Genomic DNA, 17,555 nt, shown 5'->3' on the forward strand with positions numbered 1-17,555 from the left:
AAGAATGGTACCTACCTGGTGTGAGTTGGTTGATGGTATTATTTTTAATAATAAAAATAAAAATAAAATAATGGTACCTACCTTACAAGGTGGTTGTACAGAATTAAAAGGGTAGTGCACGTAAACCACATTGCATAGTGCCTGGCACAGAGTGAGTACTGTAGAAGTATTTACCATTATTATCATTTACCTTGAGGGGTTGTCGTGAGATGGTTCTGAGCTAGTGTATGTCATGAGCCGAAAACAGTGCCTGGAACAAAACTGGCACTAGCAAATAGTAGCTGCTATGATGATGATGATATGAACCAGTACTATAGACACACAGGAGAGGGAGCATTAATTCTCGAGATGGGAGAAAGGAGTGGTGGGTGATTCGGAAGCTCTGCGTTTGAAAGGTGACAGCTGATATGTAGGATGAGTAAGATTTTGATAAGCAAAAGAGAAGAAAGCCTTTGTGGGTGGGGAGAAGCCTGTGCAAAGGCCCAGGGGCATGAAAATGCATGTTTGATTTGGGGAAGTAGAAGAAGTTCAGGGAGGTTGCACTGTGGGCTGCTCAGTGGGGAGCAGGACATGGCGGGTAGAGGGATTATGGGAGATGAGCCTGTGATTCAACACAATCCAAGGTTGCCTTCTGCTCATCAGCAGCCACAGCACACTATTAGCTCCAACTGACTCCAATTAAAATTGGTTAACAGCCAATTAAAATCCCTGGGTCTTTGGCACATAAAACTGTTACTAGCCAGGCACAGTGGCTTCTGCCTATAATCCCAGCACTTTGGGAAGCCAAGGCAGGAGGATCACCTGAACCCAGGAGTTCAAGACCAGCCTGGGCAACATGGTGAGACCCGCCCCCGCCAAGTCTACATTAAAAAAAAAAAATTAGCTAGGCATGGTGGAGCATGCCTGTAGTCCCAGCTACTTGGGAGGCTGAGGCAGGAGGATTACTTGAGCCCAGGAAGCTGAAGCTGCAGTGAGCCATTATCATGCCACTGCACTCCAGCCTGGGCAACAAAGCGAGATCCTGTCTCAAAAAACAAAAAAACTGTTACCAATCCACTCTCTTTTAACTTAAATGTTACTAGCCTCTTTGAGCACCTACTCTGTGTCAGGCATTGAAGTCAAGTTAAAGAAGACACAGTTTCTGCCTTCAAAAAACTTACAGTCTAATGGCAACACTAGACATCAACTTCAGCAAGGATCTAAGGTAGGAACAAATCAAGTGCCAACAAAGGGAAAAAGTGCTCCTTGCAACTAGCAGGAATCAAGGAAGGCTTTGTGGAGGCCATGATATTAGAACATGACCCTTAAAACCCCTGAGCTTGAGATGCAGAGAAGAAAGAGAAACATGAGCAATGAAGGAAAAATCTGGGGCACCTAGAAGGGTGAGAGGCAGCTCAGTTGGGCTAAAAGGCAGAGCCCAAAATGGGAGATCAAGTTGGGCTGTAGGAAACTCATTCTTGTGGCAGGTTAGGCTGGACTGCAGGCGGGAAAGACCAAAGAGGCAAGTGGGAGGCTCCTGCCGCTGGGATCAAGGATTGCTTTATCCAGAGCAGATATTGTGAGACAAGAAACGGGGAGAGGGGCCCCAGCAACATCCACAAGGTGGAACTGACGTGCAGGCCTGAAACAAGGTGATTCCGAGGCTGTGTAGGCCTGGGCACCTGGGAGAAGCTGCTGGCAAACCCAGGCAGCACCAGAGGAGAAAGACAGACCTGTGACATCCATGAAGAGGTGGGTGTTTCCCACTGGGGGGCCTGCTGAAGAGACAGAGCGCTTTCAGGAGTGCCACCGGGCTGCCGCCAATGACAAGGCTATCGTTTACCGAATAAAGGGGAAGAGAAGTGGGGCAGCCAGGGTCATCTTCCTCTCCCATGAGCTTTGACATGGAATCTTTAGCTAGAAACATGTTCTCCTCTACGTTATGTACAGCCAAAAAAAAAATCACCTAAGAATAGGTGGGTCTTGCACAAGCCAGTTTGTTCCTATATTGAAACCATTAACATAACAGTGTACAAGTCTATTCACAGACACAGGAAAAGGCTTCCTAAGCTAAATGGGTGGAAAGCAGATTTCTTTTTTTTTTTTTTGTGAGGCGGAGTCTCGCTCTGTCGCCCAGGCTGGAGTGCAGTGGCCAGATCTCAGCTCACTGCAAGCTCCGCCTCCCGGGCCCACGCCATTCTCCTGCCTCAGCCTCTGGAGTAGCTGGGACCACAGGCGCCCGCCACCGCGCCCGGCTAATTTTTTTGTATTTTTAGTAGAGACGGGGTTTCACCATGTTAGCCAGGATGGTCTCGATCTCCTAACCTTGTGATCCGCCTGCCTCAGCCTCCCAAAGTGCTGGGATTACAGGCATGAGCCACCGCGCCCGGCTGAAAGCAGATTTCAAAATTTTCTGTACAGGAGATTCCAGAGCTGTGAAAACATCTAGAGTGTTGCCTACCTCCATGTGAAGCTGGCTTGTCTCTGGGTCCTGGGGTTGTATGTGATTCCCATTTTCTTCTCCTTGCTCACGTGCATTTAAAAATGTGTCCACGATATGCATGTGCTATTTGTGCAGTTTTGAAGAAGTGCTTCCTGTATGTTGTTTTGTCTTTTTAATGTTGGCTTAGAAGGGAACGAAAAGGCTGGGCTGGTGCCTTGAAGCTACAGAAAATTTCTGGGAATCTCTATCAGTGACTCTGAAAATTTTTCTAGGTCTACACTGCTGAATTCATTTACAATTCCTAGAAGCACTAACTCCAACTTCTGATTCCCTTTTAAAGGTCTGTTTCATTCTCTCCTCCTTGCAAAAGAGATTAGCAAAGCTGAATAATTCTGCCTCCTGAATCACAGCTGTCCATAGCTATCCTCAGCCCCAAGCCATCTCTTCTTTCTTCTTACTCATAAGAGTTTTGAAAGTCCAGGCTGAGAGCCAGGCATGGTGGCTCACATCTGTAATCCCAGCACTTTGGGATCAGGAGTTCAAGACTAGCCTGGCCAACATGGCGAAACCCCATCTCTACTAAAAACACACACACACAAAATTAGCTGGGCCTGGTGGCAGGTGCCTGTAATCCCAGCTATTCGGGAGGGTGAAGCAAGAAAATTGCTTGAACCTGGGAGGCAGAGGCTGCAGTGAGCCGAAATCACACTACTGCACTCCAGCCTGGACAACAGAGGGAGGCTTCGACTCAAAAAAAGTCCAGGCTGGGTGCCGTGACTCACGCCTGTAATCACAGCACTCTGGAAGGCCAAAGCTGGTGGATCACTTGAGGTCAGGAATTCTAGACCAGCCTGGCCAACATGGCGAAACCCCATTTCTACTAAAAATACAAAAATTAGCCTGTCATGGTGGCTAATAATCCCAGCTACTCAGGAGGCTGTGGCAGGAGAATCGCTTGAACCTAGGAGGCTGAGGGTGCAGTGAGGGGGGATCGTGCCAGCTGCACTCCAGCCTGGATGACAGAGTGAGACTCCGTCTCAAAAAAAAAAAAGTCCTTTTTATATTCTTTTAGATATTCAAATAATTTGAATATGGCCTGGGTATTGGATGGCATTAAAGAACTATTGCTAATTTTGTTAGGTGATAACTGTATTGTCAGGCCCTTATTTATCAATTTGTCAATATTTTAAGGCCCTTATCTGATAGAGATGTTGATGTATTGATAGAAAAATAAATAAGATGTCAGGGATTTATTTTATATTATTCCAGAAAACAACAAGTAAAAACGATAGATAAAATAAGATTGGAAAAGTGTTAAGAACTATTGAGGTTGAGTGGCGGGTACACGGAGTATATTAGCTTATTCTGTCTTCTTTGGTGTAGCTTCAAAACTTTTTGTGTTAAAAGTTTTAAAGGGTGGGGGCTTTTGTTTTCTTTCTTTTTTTTTTTTTTTGAGACGGAATTTCACTCTTGTTGCTCAGGCTGGAGTGCATTGGCAAGGTCTCGACTCACTGCAACCTCCACCTCCCGGGTTCAAGCGATTCTCTTGCCTCAGCCTCCCAGGTAGCTGGGACTACAAGCATGTGCCACCACGCCAGCTAATTTTGTATTTTTAGTAGAGACAAGGCTTCTCATGTTGGTCAGGCTGTTCTCAAACTCCCAACCTCAGGTGATCCACCCTCCTTGGCCTCCCAAAGTCCTGGAATTACAGGTGTGAGCCACCGTGCTGGGTCCCAAGCTGTAGTTTTATTCTTACTCTCTGGTTATAGAGAAAATGGGGAAAAGCATCACCAAAAAAGAAAAGTATACTTTACGCTATAGTGACTTTTTCAAGTATTTGAAGGCATGTGCGTGGAAGTGGCAAAAGGATGACAGCCCAGAAGCCTAGAGCCTGCCTCCTGGTGGAGGGATATGGAAGAGGAAAGCCACAGTCCTGGGTAAGTATTCCCAGACAAGTCAGGGAAGAAAACCTCGCACTTGAATACAGACTCTACCTGCAACTCAGTAAGACATCACTATCTATTCTGAGGAAGTAAGGGCCATCTCTAGAATATATTCCAACCAAAGGAGGCCCCTGAGATGACCCAAACTCAACTTTCTAACTGGTATCATTACCTTCACTAATTTCCCTTGGCCCTCCCTGGATAGAATTCTGCAGAATTAGCTCTTTGCAAAAGAACAAATGTCATAATGAAAATACCTTAAAAAGAAAAGAAACTCAAGAGTGAAAATGCATTACCCACATGAAACCAGATGAGAAGTCAAAGTAACTCTGAGAGTGGGGAAGACCCTCTGCCCTGGGGGTTCTTGTTGTCTGAAAAGGTGAGGGGGCTTTGGGAGTTTTCTATCTTAGTATTTTGTGTTTTCCCCTTAGACATAAACGTAGCCTTTGTCTGTGAAAACATGAAATCTGCCTGATGTCTGGATAGACCTCCACCAAGTCCAAGATACTCCCCAGCTGTAAAGCGCCATCTGTGACTAAGAAAACCATCACATCTCAGGGTTTCCCCCATCCCTAACCCCAGAACCACCAACCACCACCACCATCCAACACACATATTCAAGCCATTGGTGGTGGACAGCATTTCCTGCTTGTACTTGCTGGTCCAAACAGACTGAAGATGACCTCCCTATTCTGGCTAAATTCTCTCCTCATTTTTTCCAGACCATTTCTATATATCCTATTTTCTGATTATAAAAGTAGTACATACACATTATAGAACATTTCAAAAACACTAATCCAAAGACGACGAAAATCAGTTACCACCTAGAATCAAAAGCCGTAAAATATTAGCGTACATTTTTCTGGGGTTTTTTTTCAGTGCATCATTTTTTCCCAAAACTAAGAATACCATACTTTATATGTGGTTTGGCATCTTGTTTTTCTTAATTTAACATGTAGGTCTTAATTTAACATTCTATGTCAAGATTCTTGACATAGAAAATGGCTGCATAAAATTTGATTATATAAACATAGCATCATTTATTTAACCAATTGCCTACTGTTGGATAGTTTAATAATTCCTCATTTTCACTACAATAACATTGAGTGAATATTTTTAATATAAATATATGATTATTTCTTTAGGACAAATAGATATGAGAGCAACTGCTGGAACAGAAGAGAGAAAAAATTGAACCAAGTTATATTCTATGTATGGGCCTATCATCTCATCACTATCAACTCTCACTGGGTATAATATTTGCAAGTTTGATTTGTTTTCATTTGCATTTCATTTACAACTAGTGAAGATTAAAATTTGCTCATCTGTTTTTTGACAACATATATTTTTTCTTTTGTAAGTCATCGGTTTTACCTACTTTTCCAGCAAGATGGTTATGGTTTCTTAATGACTTTTAAAATCCTTTTAGAGATTAAGGATTCAATGTGTGGCAAATATTTTATATATATACATATATATATATTGTGTGTGTGTGTGTGTGTGTGTGTGTGCCCATGTATTCTGGAAATTTCCCAAATTCCTGGTACTCCCCCTTCACTGAGCAAGCCCTAACCGAATGTAAAGTGGCATGTTCCCTGCTGCGGAAAAAACTCAGCATGATGAGATGGCTGAAAGGTCATCTAATTCAACATACTCATTTCCCCCATGAGGAAACCAAGGACTTGAGAGAAGTGGTTAAGCTGCTGGGGGCCCACACGAGGCCCAGAAACTGAGCCAGCTGAGTCAGCACACTTTCCATCTACACAGGATTTTTTTCAGATACACATTATGTCTACATCGTATAGCCCATACTTAATTTCCTTAATATTTTAAGCACAATGCTCATATAGCTAGATAGATATGCCAAATTATTCATACAGTAGCAACCTTTATTTCTTTGCCTTTTTCCCAGAGATTTTATTGTGTACTGATGGGTTTTTACTCAAAAGGTAGCTCCCAATGCTTTTTTTGTTTGTTTTTGTTTTTGTTTTTTGTTTGCTTGTTTTCAGACAGAGTCTCACTGTCACCCAGGCTGGAGTGCAGTGGCCAGATCGGCTCATTGCTACCTCCACCTCTCAGGTTCAAGTGATTCTCGTGTCTCAGCCTCCTGAGTAGCTGGAATTATAGGCATGCACCACCATACCCAGCTAATTTTTATCTTTTTAGTAGAAACGGGATTTCGCCATGTTGGCCAGGCTAGTCTCAAACTCCTAACCTCAAGTGATCTGCCTGCGTCAGCCTCCCAAAGTGCTGAGATTACAGGCATGAGCCACCACACCTGGCCACAGCTCCCAGTTTTAATATAAAAATACTTTTCAAACATCTGTTCCCTTTCTCATCCACTTCCTTCGAGATGGATCATCTCTCTTTAGGAGAAATCATTAGGCTTTCCAGCATTCTCTAGAAGTAGGATAAACCCTTAACTTGAAGATTGCTTAAGCTATAAAAGAAGTTGAGGCATTTAATATTTTGTTCTGGATATGCAGCCCAGAGCACTGGAAGGAGTGAGGTGTTTTAGTTTTAGTTTCAATGTGTAAGACTGCAGATATGCAATCATTTGCAAAAAGCCCACATTGTGGAGTTGACAGTCATGGTTAGATTTTTCTTTTTTCTTTTTGAGATGGAGTTTCATTTTTGTTACCCAGGCTGGAGCGCAGTGGTGTGATCTCAGCTCACCACAACCTCCACCTCCCAGGTTCAAGCGATTCTCCTGCCTCAGCCTCCCAAGTAGCTGGGATTACAGGCATGCACCACCACGCGTGGCTAATTATGTATTTTTAGTGGAGATGGGGTTTCTCCATGTTGGTCAGGCTGGTCTTGAACTCCCAACCTCAGGCGATCCACCTGCCTCGGCCTCCCAAGTGCTGGGATTACAGGCGTGAGCCACCGCGCCTGGCCAGTCACGGTTAGATTTTCATCTCCCTCACTGAGCAGCAGTATAACCTTGGGCAAGTCACATAACTACAACTGCAAAATGTGAATAATCATGCATCGTTTGTAGGATTTTTTTTAAGGAAACTGAAAAGAATCTATTTCCCATGCCTAGATGAATGCCTGACCCTTAGCGGATAAGGATAAAAATAAACACACACATTTGCCAGACGTTGTTTTAAGTGCTTTATAAAAATTACCTCCTTTAATCATTACAATAAGACTGCATGTGGTCAATACCATTTTTGTCTCATTTTACAGCTGGGGGAACTAGGGCACAGAGAAGTAATGTACCTTGCCCAAGATGACAAGCTAGTGAGAAGAGATGCTGGGGTTCAGGCTCTGGCAGTCCAGCCTCTGAGCCTACTCATAGATCTCTACCTCCCCTCTCCCTACCTCTCTCTTGGCAGGAGCCTGCCTATCCTTGAAACCTTGATGAAACTAAGCAATCCTAAAGCAATGGCAGAGGGTGAGGAAGAAAGGCTGGAAATACATTTTTCTGCTGGCGGGTGATTTCCTTCTTACTACAAGCCTGATTTCTTACAGCATTTTAAAGATTCTTCCTCAATCAGACACTCACACACCATTTGATAAGCACAAGACCACCATCTTTATAGAGGGCAATTGAAAAGAATCCAGCAGCATCCTTAGTGTATTTGACACCCACAACTGATCATCTATCAACCTCTCTCTTCTAGGTGACAAAATTATTTTCCTAGTAATGTGTAAGAATCAGGAACAGTCTTTTTATTTTTTTATTCATTCTTTAGCTTTAAAACGAACAAGTTACTTTTTTTTTTTTAATTGAACTTTAAAAAAATCATTCAGGTCAGGTGTATTGGCCGACATCTATAATCCCAGAATTTTGGAAGGCTGAAGCAGAAGGATTGCTCGAGGCGAGGAGTTTGAGACCAGCCTGGGAAACATAGCAAGATTAGCCAGGTGTGGTGGTGCATGCCTGTAATTCCAGCTACTTGGGAGGCTGAGACATGAGAATCACTTGAACCTGGGAGATGGTGGTTGCAGTGAGCCGATCTCACCAGTGCACTCCAGCCTGGGTGACAAAGTGAGACTCTGTCTGAAAACAAACAAACAAAAAACAAAAACAGACAAACATCTCTACCAAAAAGTTTTCTTAATTAGTTGGGCATGGTAGCATGTACCTGTAGCCTTAGCTACTCAGGAGGCTGAGACAGGGGACGGCTTGAGCCCAGGAGATCAAGGCTGCAGTGAGTCATGATCACAACACTGCACTCCAGCCTGGGTGACAGAGTGAGACCCTGTCTCTAAAAAATGATAACAATAATTCAGTAAAATATTTCATGTATGAATTAAAATTTGTACCAATCAAAATTAATTATACTCTGTAGTTTGCATTCTGCTTTGTTATTTTAAATTTAAATACAAAACTCTGAGAGAATAACAGAATTGAAGTAACTCGAGCTCTGTTCCGGGGTTTCTGCAATCACTGTGCTATCATTGTTTATGTCTAATCTACAGCTTAAACTCAGGACTGTGCTGTGCCACAGGAGCTGAAGATGCAGCTTGGCCCCAAAGCTCTAGTGAAAGCTGTACACACCATTAAGAACTTACTCTGACTTTATCACTGCCAGCGCATGGTGATAATAAAAACAGACCCACACTGGTTTTATTACTGTTTTAAAATTCTACGTAAATGATACACCCCCTCACTTCCTGTACTTAGGGGGGACCCCTTGCACCACTCCATCCTTTAAATCCTTGCCAGTGTCTATTACACTTTTAAATGCATAGACCTTTTAATCCAGCAATTCCAATTCTTTGAACACATTGTCCTGATGTGTCTACACAGGTAGGCAAGATATGCAAGAATTTCCATTGCTACATTATTCATAACAGCAAAAAAAGAACTGGAAAGAACTGAAAGGTCCATTAAGAAGCAGGGGTTAAATTAATTATGCCATATCCATTCCAGATAATCCACTCAGCATTAGGAAGAATTAGGTCAGCCTCTTTGTATTGCACAGGAAAGGTATGATATACAGACATATCTCAGAGACATCGCAGGTCCAGTTCCAGACCACTGCCATAAAGTGAATCTTGCAATAAAGTGAGTCACACAAATTTTTTTGTTTCCTAGTGCACATAAAAGTTATGTTGGCCAGATGTGGTGGCTCATGCCTGTAATGCCAGCACTTTAGGAGGCCGAGGCAGGCGGATCACCTGAGATTGGGTGTTTGAGACCAGCCTGATCAACATGGAGAAATCCTGTCTCTACTAAAAATACAAAATTAGCCAGGCATGGTGGTGCATGCCTGTAATCCCAGGTACTTGGGAGGCTTAGGCAGGAGAATCACTTGAACCAAAGAGGCAGAAGTTGCAGTGAGCCAAGATCGTGCCATTGCACTCCAGCCTGGCCAACAAGAGCAAAACTCCGTCTCAAAAAAAAAAAAAAAAAGTTATGTTTACACTATACATGATGCCTAAAAGTCTACATGGCTTAATTTTAAAATACTTTATTGCTCAAAAATGCTAACAGTACAACCTGGGCAACACAGTGGGATTCTGTCTAAATAAAAATTTTTTAAAAATTAGCCAGCTGTGGTAGTGCACCCTTGTAATCCCAGCTACTCAGGAGGCTGAGGTGGGAGGATCACTTGACTCCAGGAGGCTACAGTGACCTATGATTGCACCACTGCACTCCAGCCTGGGCAACAGAGCAAGACACTCTCTTAAAAAAAAAAAAAAGTTAACAATAATCTGAGCCTTCAGCAAGTCCTAATCTTTTTGCCTCAATATTGATGGCTGCTTGTTGATCAGGGTGGTGGTTGCTGCAGGTTGGAGTGGCTGTGGCTATTTCTTAAAACAAGACAACAATGAACTTTCCACATTGATTGATTCTTCCTTTCGTGAAGGATTTCTCTGTGGCATGAAATGCATTTTATCCACAGCAGAACTTCTTGCAAATTGGAGCTAATCCTCTCAAACCCTGCCACAGTTTTATCAACAAAGTTTATGTAACATTCTAAATCTTTTGTTGCCGTTTCAATGGTTTTCACAGTATATTCACCAGAAGGAGATTCCATCTCAAGAAATTACTTTCTTGGCTCATCCGTAAGAAGCAACTCCTTATGCATTAAATTTTGTCATGAGATTGCAGACATTCAGTCCCACCTTCAGTCTCCACTTCTAATTATAGCTCTCTTGCTCCTTCTACCACATCTGCAGTTACTTCCTCCACTAACATCTTAAATCCCTCAAGTCATTCATGAGGCTTGGAATCAACTTCCTCCAAACTCCAGTTAATGTTGATATTTTGACCTTCTTCCATGAATCACAAATGGCATCTAAAATGGTAGATCCTTTCAGAAGATTTTAAATTTACTTTGCCTAGATCCATCAAAGGAATCATTATCTATGGCAGCTATAGCCTTACAAAATGTATTTTTAAATAATAAGATTTGAAAGTTGAAATGACTCCTTGATCCATGGGTTGCAGAATAGATATTGTGTTAACAGGCATGAAAACAGCATTAATCTCCTTGTACATCTCCATCAGAGCTCTTGGGTGACTAGGTGCATTGTCCAAGAGCTGTAATATTTTGAAAGGAATCTTTTTTCTGAGCAGTAGGTCTCAACAGTGGGCTTAAATTATTCAATAGACATTGCTGTAAACAGATGTGCTGTCATTCAGGCTTTAGTTATTCCATTTACAGAGCACAGGCAGAGTAGATTTAGCATAATTCTTAAGGCCCTAGGATCTGTTGGAATGGTAAATGAGCACTGGCTTTATCTTAAAGCCACCAGCTGCATTAGCCCCTAACAAGAGAGTCAGCCTATTGACTCTCTTCGAAGCCTTTGAAGCTTCGAAGCCAGGTGTTGACCTCTCACTAGCTGTGAAAGTCCTAGATGGCATCTTCTTCCAATAGAAGGCTGTTTTGTTTCCACTGAAAATTCTATTGTATACGGTAGTCACCTTCATCAATGACCGTAGCTAGATCTTCTGGATAAGTTGCTGTAGTTTATTCATCAGAATCTGCTGCTTCTCTTTACACTTTGGTGTTATGGAGATGGCTTCTTTCCTTAAACCTAGTGAACCAACCTCTGCTATCTTCACACTTTTCTTCTGCAGCTTCTTCACCTCCCTCAGCCTTCATAGAATTGAAGCAAGTTAGGGCCTTGTTCTGGATTAGTCTTTGGCTTAAAGAAATTGGTTTGATCTTCTATCCAGACCACTAAAGCTTTGTCCAAGCAATAAGGCTGTTTCGCTTCCTTATCATTCATGTATTCCCGGGAGTTGAACTTCTCATTTCCTTCAAGAAATTTTCCTTTGCATTGACAACCTGGCTAACTGGCACGAGAGACCTAGTTTTCGGCCTCTCTCAGCTTTCAACATGCCTTCCTCATTAAACTTAATGATTTCTAGCTTTTGATTTAAAGTGAGAGACACATAACTCTTCCTTTCACTTAAACATTGAGAGGCCATTATAGGTTTATTAATTGGCCTAATTTCAATATCGCTGTGTTTCAGGGAATAGGGAGGCCCCAAGAGAGGAAGAGAGGTGGGGGACAGCCGGAGCAGTCAGGACACATACAGCATTTATCCGTTAAGCTTGCTATCTTATATGGGCATGATTCACCGTGCCCCAAAGCAACTGCAATAGTAACGTCAAAGATCACTGATCACAGATCACCATAACAGATACGATAATAATGGAAACATTTCAATTATTTTGAGAATTACCAAAATATGACAGAGACATGAAGTGAGTATATGCTGTTGGGAAAATGGTGCTGATAGACTTGCTCAACACAGAGTTGCCGCAAACCTTCGGTTTGTAGAAAAATGCAATATCTGTGGAGTGCAATCAAATGAGGTATTCCTGTACTAGTAACTGAAAAAAAGCAACCAGTCGAACCATCTGGGAAGGGTTTTCCATTTATGTAGAAAGACAAACGTGCAAACTTAGTCTAGTGCGATCTATCTTCCCTTGCCGAGAAGGACATTGGCCCAGGCAGAGGAAAAGTCTCTGCAATGATGGGCAAATCGAGGTTTACTGGGAATTCTCAGCTCACCTGTCACATGTCCCTCTCTAGAATAAATTGTACTAGGAACACAGCAGTTACTCCCTCAATTGCCTAAGGGAGAAGAGGAACAAAGAGGAATAATCTAAGAACACAAGTTTATTCAGATTTTCTTAGATTTTTTGAATCTTCTTTTGAAATATAGACATAGGTACTTTTTATACAGATAATATTGTAGATACAGAGCAATAGGATAAAACATTTCCCTAGATGCTCAGCTTCTAATTAAGGATCAGAAAGATCAAGAAACTGAACAAAACAAATACATAATGACCCTGAAACTACCAGGATATTCCAGAGTAAAATTCTTTTTTAATGGTTCAGTTCATTGCTTATGCATATATAGTGTTCTATTAACATGACATTTCAAATCCACAGAAGTCTATAAAAAAGTGACACAATATCTGCCTTTAATTGTCTTTAAACTAGGCCTACTTTTAAGGAGCCTAATGGGACAGAAGATAATAAAGAAAATGTTAATATAGTTTAGACTAGGCCCAGAGGTTTAAAATTTTTTTTTTTTTTTTACTTAGTTGATAATGTCTCTGGCCGTCACTTTTTTTTCTCTATAGAAGAAATTATTTCATTTGGAGAGGTCATGCAATGGCCACACAAAGGCAGAATGGTGTGGCTGTACTTCATCACCATAAAGTGCCATATAGCTAGGACCTCAGAGAATAAAATGCTAAATTAGAGAGAGGAGACGCAATGTTCTGCATATAAATGACCTCACTCTTTGGTTCATCCTGCAAAAAATTAAAATTTAAACAGCCAAGTTCTATAATAAAGGTAAATGCAAAATGCCAAGAGAACACTAAGGACAGAGTGTTAAAATCTTCCAGGGTTGTGGGGTGGGGAGGGGGAGAGGAGGAACATTTGAACCTGGTCTTGGAGGAAAGAAAGAAAATAGGACTGGTGGACTGCATGCAGGCAGAGGAAGTGGCTGGTGCCCAGGTGTGCACGTGGGTATTTGGAGAATAGACGGGGGGCTATGATGGCTGAAGCACAGGTGGAAGATGATGTTAGAAAGGGACAGTGGGGCCAATTTGTAAAAGGCCCTTTATGCCATATTAAGTATAAAATAACCTGCATCCAGCCAAGTTCTCTCTCCTTACTTTTCTCCTCAGCCCTGTCCCTGCTTTACCTAGCCAACACAGTTTCTCATGCATTTTTCTGAAGCTATTACATTATTACATAAATTCACATGCCTGTAAGTGTGAATGCATATAATGATTACACACACATTTTTATACACAAACAGCAGCATACTACTCTGCTGCAATTTCTCCAGACCATGCAACATCGCTGACACTCTCCCTGGCCTTTTCTGCTTTGACAGCTTTAATCCTGCTGTCATAAGCTTTCCTGCCCCAGCTCTTCCTGGTGAACTTCTACCCATCCCAGAGCCCAGCTCAGATGCTACCTCTTGCATGAGGCCTTCTCAATAAGCAATCTATTTCTCCCTTATTTGAGCTCACATGTCATCTTTAAATGTTTTACATTTTTTGAAGTGATTACATGCCTATAGTAACATTTTAAAAGTATAAAAGTGAAAAAATATACCTCCCTTCTATGGTGCCCAGGCCATTTTCCCAGAGGCAACCATCGGGCTAAGTTTCTCATGCACTTTTGCAAAGCTATTACTTTATTACATGAATTCACATGCACATATGTATGAATGTATGTGTGTAATTATCACACACACACTTTTTTTTTTTTTTGAGATGGAGTCTCACTCTGTTGCCTAGGCTGGAGTGCAGTGGTGCAATCTCAGCTCACTGCAACCTCTGCCTCCTGGGTTCAAGTGATTCTCCTGCCTCAGCCTCCCATGTAGCTGGGACTTCAGGCATGTGCCACCATGCCCGGCTAATTTTTGTATTTTTAGTAGAGACGGAATTTCACCATGTTGGTCAGGCTGGTCTCGAACTCTTGACTTCAAGTGATCCACCCGCCTTGGCCTCCCAAAGTGCTGGAATTATAGGCGTGAGCCACTGCGCCCGGCCAACACACATTTTTATATACAAACTACAGCATACTATATACTATACTCCGTGATGCCTTTCTCACTTAGTAATAGATTGTAAATCTTTTTCCTTGTCAGTAGATTGAGTCACCCAACTCTTTCTAAATTCCTTTAGTACAAGACTAAACAATTCCTTCCATTATGGATCAATCTTAAAATACAAATATAATATTAAATATAAACGAAAAGTCAATGTGAAAAGGCTGAGACTTTCTCACTATACTGTATATAGAGGCAGCTTGTGGTGATCAGAGCCCTGGACTGACCGTCAGGCTTGAATCCCAGCTTTACCACTAGTTATATGACCTGGTTCACGCCATTTAGCCTCTCCAAACCTGTTTTCTCATCTGCAAAATGAGGCATTGAACTAGACGGGCTCTCAGGGCCCCTCCAAGGCTGGTAGTCCACATTTCTGTGAACCATCGATATCATATACTGCCTTGAGAGCAGATTTGAATAGAGAAAAGGGTGAAGGAGCAGAGAGCCTAAAGCTCCTGCCACCAGATGAGCTTTTCCTGCTCCCAGGCTGTTCCTCATGCCTTCCTTGACTTCCCTAGCCTTCCCTCTCCACCCCCAGCCGCGGCCCAGAGGCATGCCTGCAAAAAAGCCCTCAGCCTGGGTTCAGCCAAGCTAAGCACAAGGGGTCCTAGCAGGTGCCTGATTTCCAAGACTGTGTTCAGTAGCCCCTATCTTAGATTTACACAAGGTAGACCAGAATTTGGGCATGTTTTCCTGGGAACATGTGCCAGCCCAGTTTAGAGTCCACTGGCCTCATTCTAGAGCGAATGTGCATATAATAAATGCCTTAGAGAGCTCTCGGAAGCTTGGAGAAACCACCAGCTCATCTGCAGACTCTCAGTAGCAGAACAACCACGTGGCCAAGGAGGCTGAGAGGCCCAGAGGTGAGTGTCATTTGGGCTTGATGAAATCCTTCTGTTCTCCAAAGCATCCTTGTGCTTTGCCAGACAAAAAGGCAGCCATGGTCATATCACTCATTTGCCTCCCAAATGTTCACACCAAGGACAGAAGTTTTGGACCTCGTACAAAGCATTCCACACCTTAAAACAGTCAAATATCATGGACCAGATGTCCATCAGGAGAGCAACTGGTATATGCCCTAAACTGGAAAGGTGCTCACTAACCACCTGCTCTTAGAACGATGATTTGTGGCTCTCATTAGATTACCCACAGCTCCAATATGGAGTTGGACATCCATCTTTGATGCCAACTCAAGTGGCCCACACAGCTACTATCGACATGTTTGAAACCAGGAGGCATAATCCTAACTCCGTTTCTAGCAGCAGGGACTTTCAGAAAACATACTCCTTGTGGAATTAATTTGTCATTTCCATTCATTTTTGCCTTAATTTGTCTCTACTTCTAAAATACAAGTCAAGCTGCCACACAAAGTAACTTTTATAAGGTGGGGGGAAGACAATACGCCTCTTTTATCATTGAATTCCTTACTATTGTATTGTATTGTAGAAAAAATATTTAATAATGTGGGGGAAAGTATGTGACAACATTGTTACACAGATAAAAGAAAAGCAAGGCCAAATTGGTATGTGCAACATAATCCTGATTTCTTAGTAAAAACAGAGGAAAAAAGTCAGAAACTAAACCAAGATTTTAACAATGCTCATATACTGGTGCAATTACAAACTGTGTGTGTGCTTATCTATGTTTTCTGAGTTTCCTTCATAGACATACATCTCTTCTATAACAAAAAAAGTAAAAATAAAATCTCATGACCCTTTGTAAAAGAAAATATAAACACATCCTGTAATTTCTTCCTGGGAAGAGGTAACATTTGCTAGTGTCACTGGATAGTCACTTTAAGAAAGTACGGCCAGCAGGACTGGGTCCTGGATCAGGATTGGCCCCTAACTGATGAAATTACTTGAACAACTCCGAGGCCCCGACCCTCCTGCCACATCTGACAGAGGAGCAAGTCTCAGTAGGTCTGTAAGTTCCCTTCTCACTCATTCTGGAACTCCTCAGAGCGGGGCTCCTTCACACACCACTCAAAAAATTTTTTGAATTTGTAACATTCCAGTGATTTGGATTATGTCCAGCCCATCCTGCTCAGCATGCTAGAAAGATTTCTGGGAGAACTAAGATCCTAGGAATATTGGTTTCTTGGATAATATAATTGGGTTCCACTGTAATGACATGGGAACTTGTTTCCTTTTGTCATTGAGACCAGAATAGTCAAGTTGGTCGAAATCTGAAAAGTCATCTTCTAATCCTGCCCCCAAATTTCAGTCATCTGATAACCATATTTGAACTATTATTTATTTGATGTGTTTTAAAAATCAACTCTAAGTGAACTCACATGGCCTTGTCCTAAGCAATTAAATAGATGAAATCATAGATTTGATTGTCACTTATAATTTTTTCTGAAAACATTCAAAGAAACATATACCTATTAAAAACATTTTTTAAATGCTTGCCCTAAAAAGATCTTGTTTCCCACCACTGGTACCCACATTGTGCTTGGGGAAATTTATATCCAATCCAATCCTCAAAGTTTTCAGAGAAACTGACACTTAGAGAAATAAACCTCTTGCCTAAAGACTCATATTTTTGTGAAAAGTCCTTATGTTTTATTATTATTATTATTATTATTATTGAGATGGAGTCTCACTGTGTCGCCCAGGCTGGAGTGCAGTGGTGCGATCTCGGCTCACTGCAACCTTCACCTCCTGGGTTCAAGCGGTTCTCCTGCCTCAGCCTCTGGAGTAGCTTGGACTACAGAGGTGCCCGCCACCATGCCCAGCTAATTTCTGTATTTTTAATAGAGACGGGGTTTCACCATGTTGGCCAGGCTGGTCTCAAACTCCTCGTTCAAGCAATTCACCCACCTCGGCCTCCCAAAGTGCTGGGATTACAGGCATAAGCCACTGCACACGGCCTAAAAACCATTTTCTTAAAAGTATCAAAGAGCTAAAAAAAAAAAAAACAGTAACTGTCAGGCCAAAGTCTAGGAATAAAGGAGAAGCCAATGAGGTAAACAGCATTTGTCAGCTGAAAGAAACGGAGATGAAAAAGCGGAAAACGAGCTGCAGTTCCGATGGCCTCATGGGGCAAGGATGACAGAAGTCAAAGGTCAGAGTCCACCCAGGGTGGAAAAACTAATGGACCCCAATATATATATTTTACTTATTTGTTT

The 17,555-nt window shown here is 42.1% G+C and overlaps 1 protein-coding gene across 9 annotated transcripts in view; it reads right to left on the minus strand.

The window, feature by feature from the left end:
• RHOH (ras homolog family member H) overlaps window positions 1-17,555 on the minus strand; it is a 54,028-nt gene that overhangs the window by 11,379 nt on the left and 25,094 nt on the right. The window contains exon 2 of one of the 9 annotated variants that reach the window (XM_011949076.1): window positions 15,188-15,339. The exons of the other annotated variants lie outside the window; for them this stretch is intronic. The gene's annotated coding sequence lies outside the window, so the exon portion shown is untranslated. The remainder of the gene's footprint in view (window positions 1-15,187; window positions 15,340-17,555) is intronic. 9 annotated transcript variants of the gene reach the window in all.

The sequence above is a fragment of the Colobus angolensis genome, unplaced genomic scaffold (genome assembly GCF_000951035.1).
Source record: "Colobus angolensis palliatus isolate OR3802 unplaced genomic scaffold, Cang.pa_1.0 Scaffold29, whole genome shotgun sequence".
Lineage (NCBI taxonomy): Eukaryota > Metazoa > Chordata > Mammalia > Primates > Cercopithecidae > Colobus > Colobus angolensis.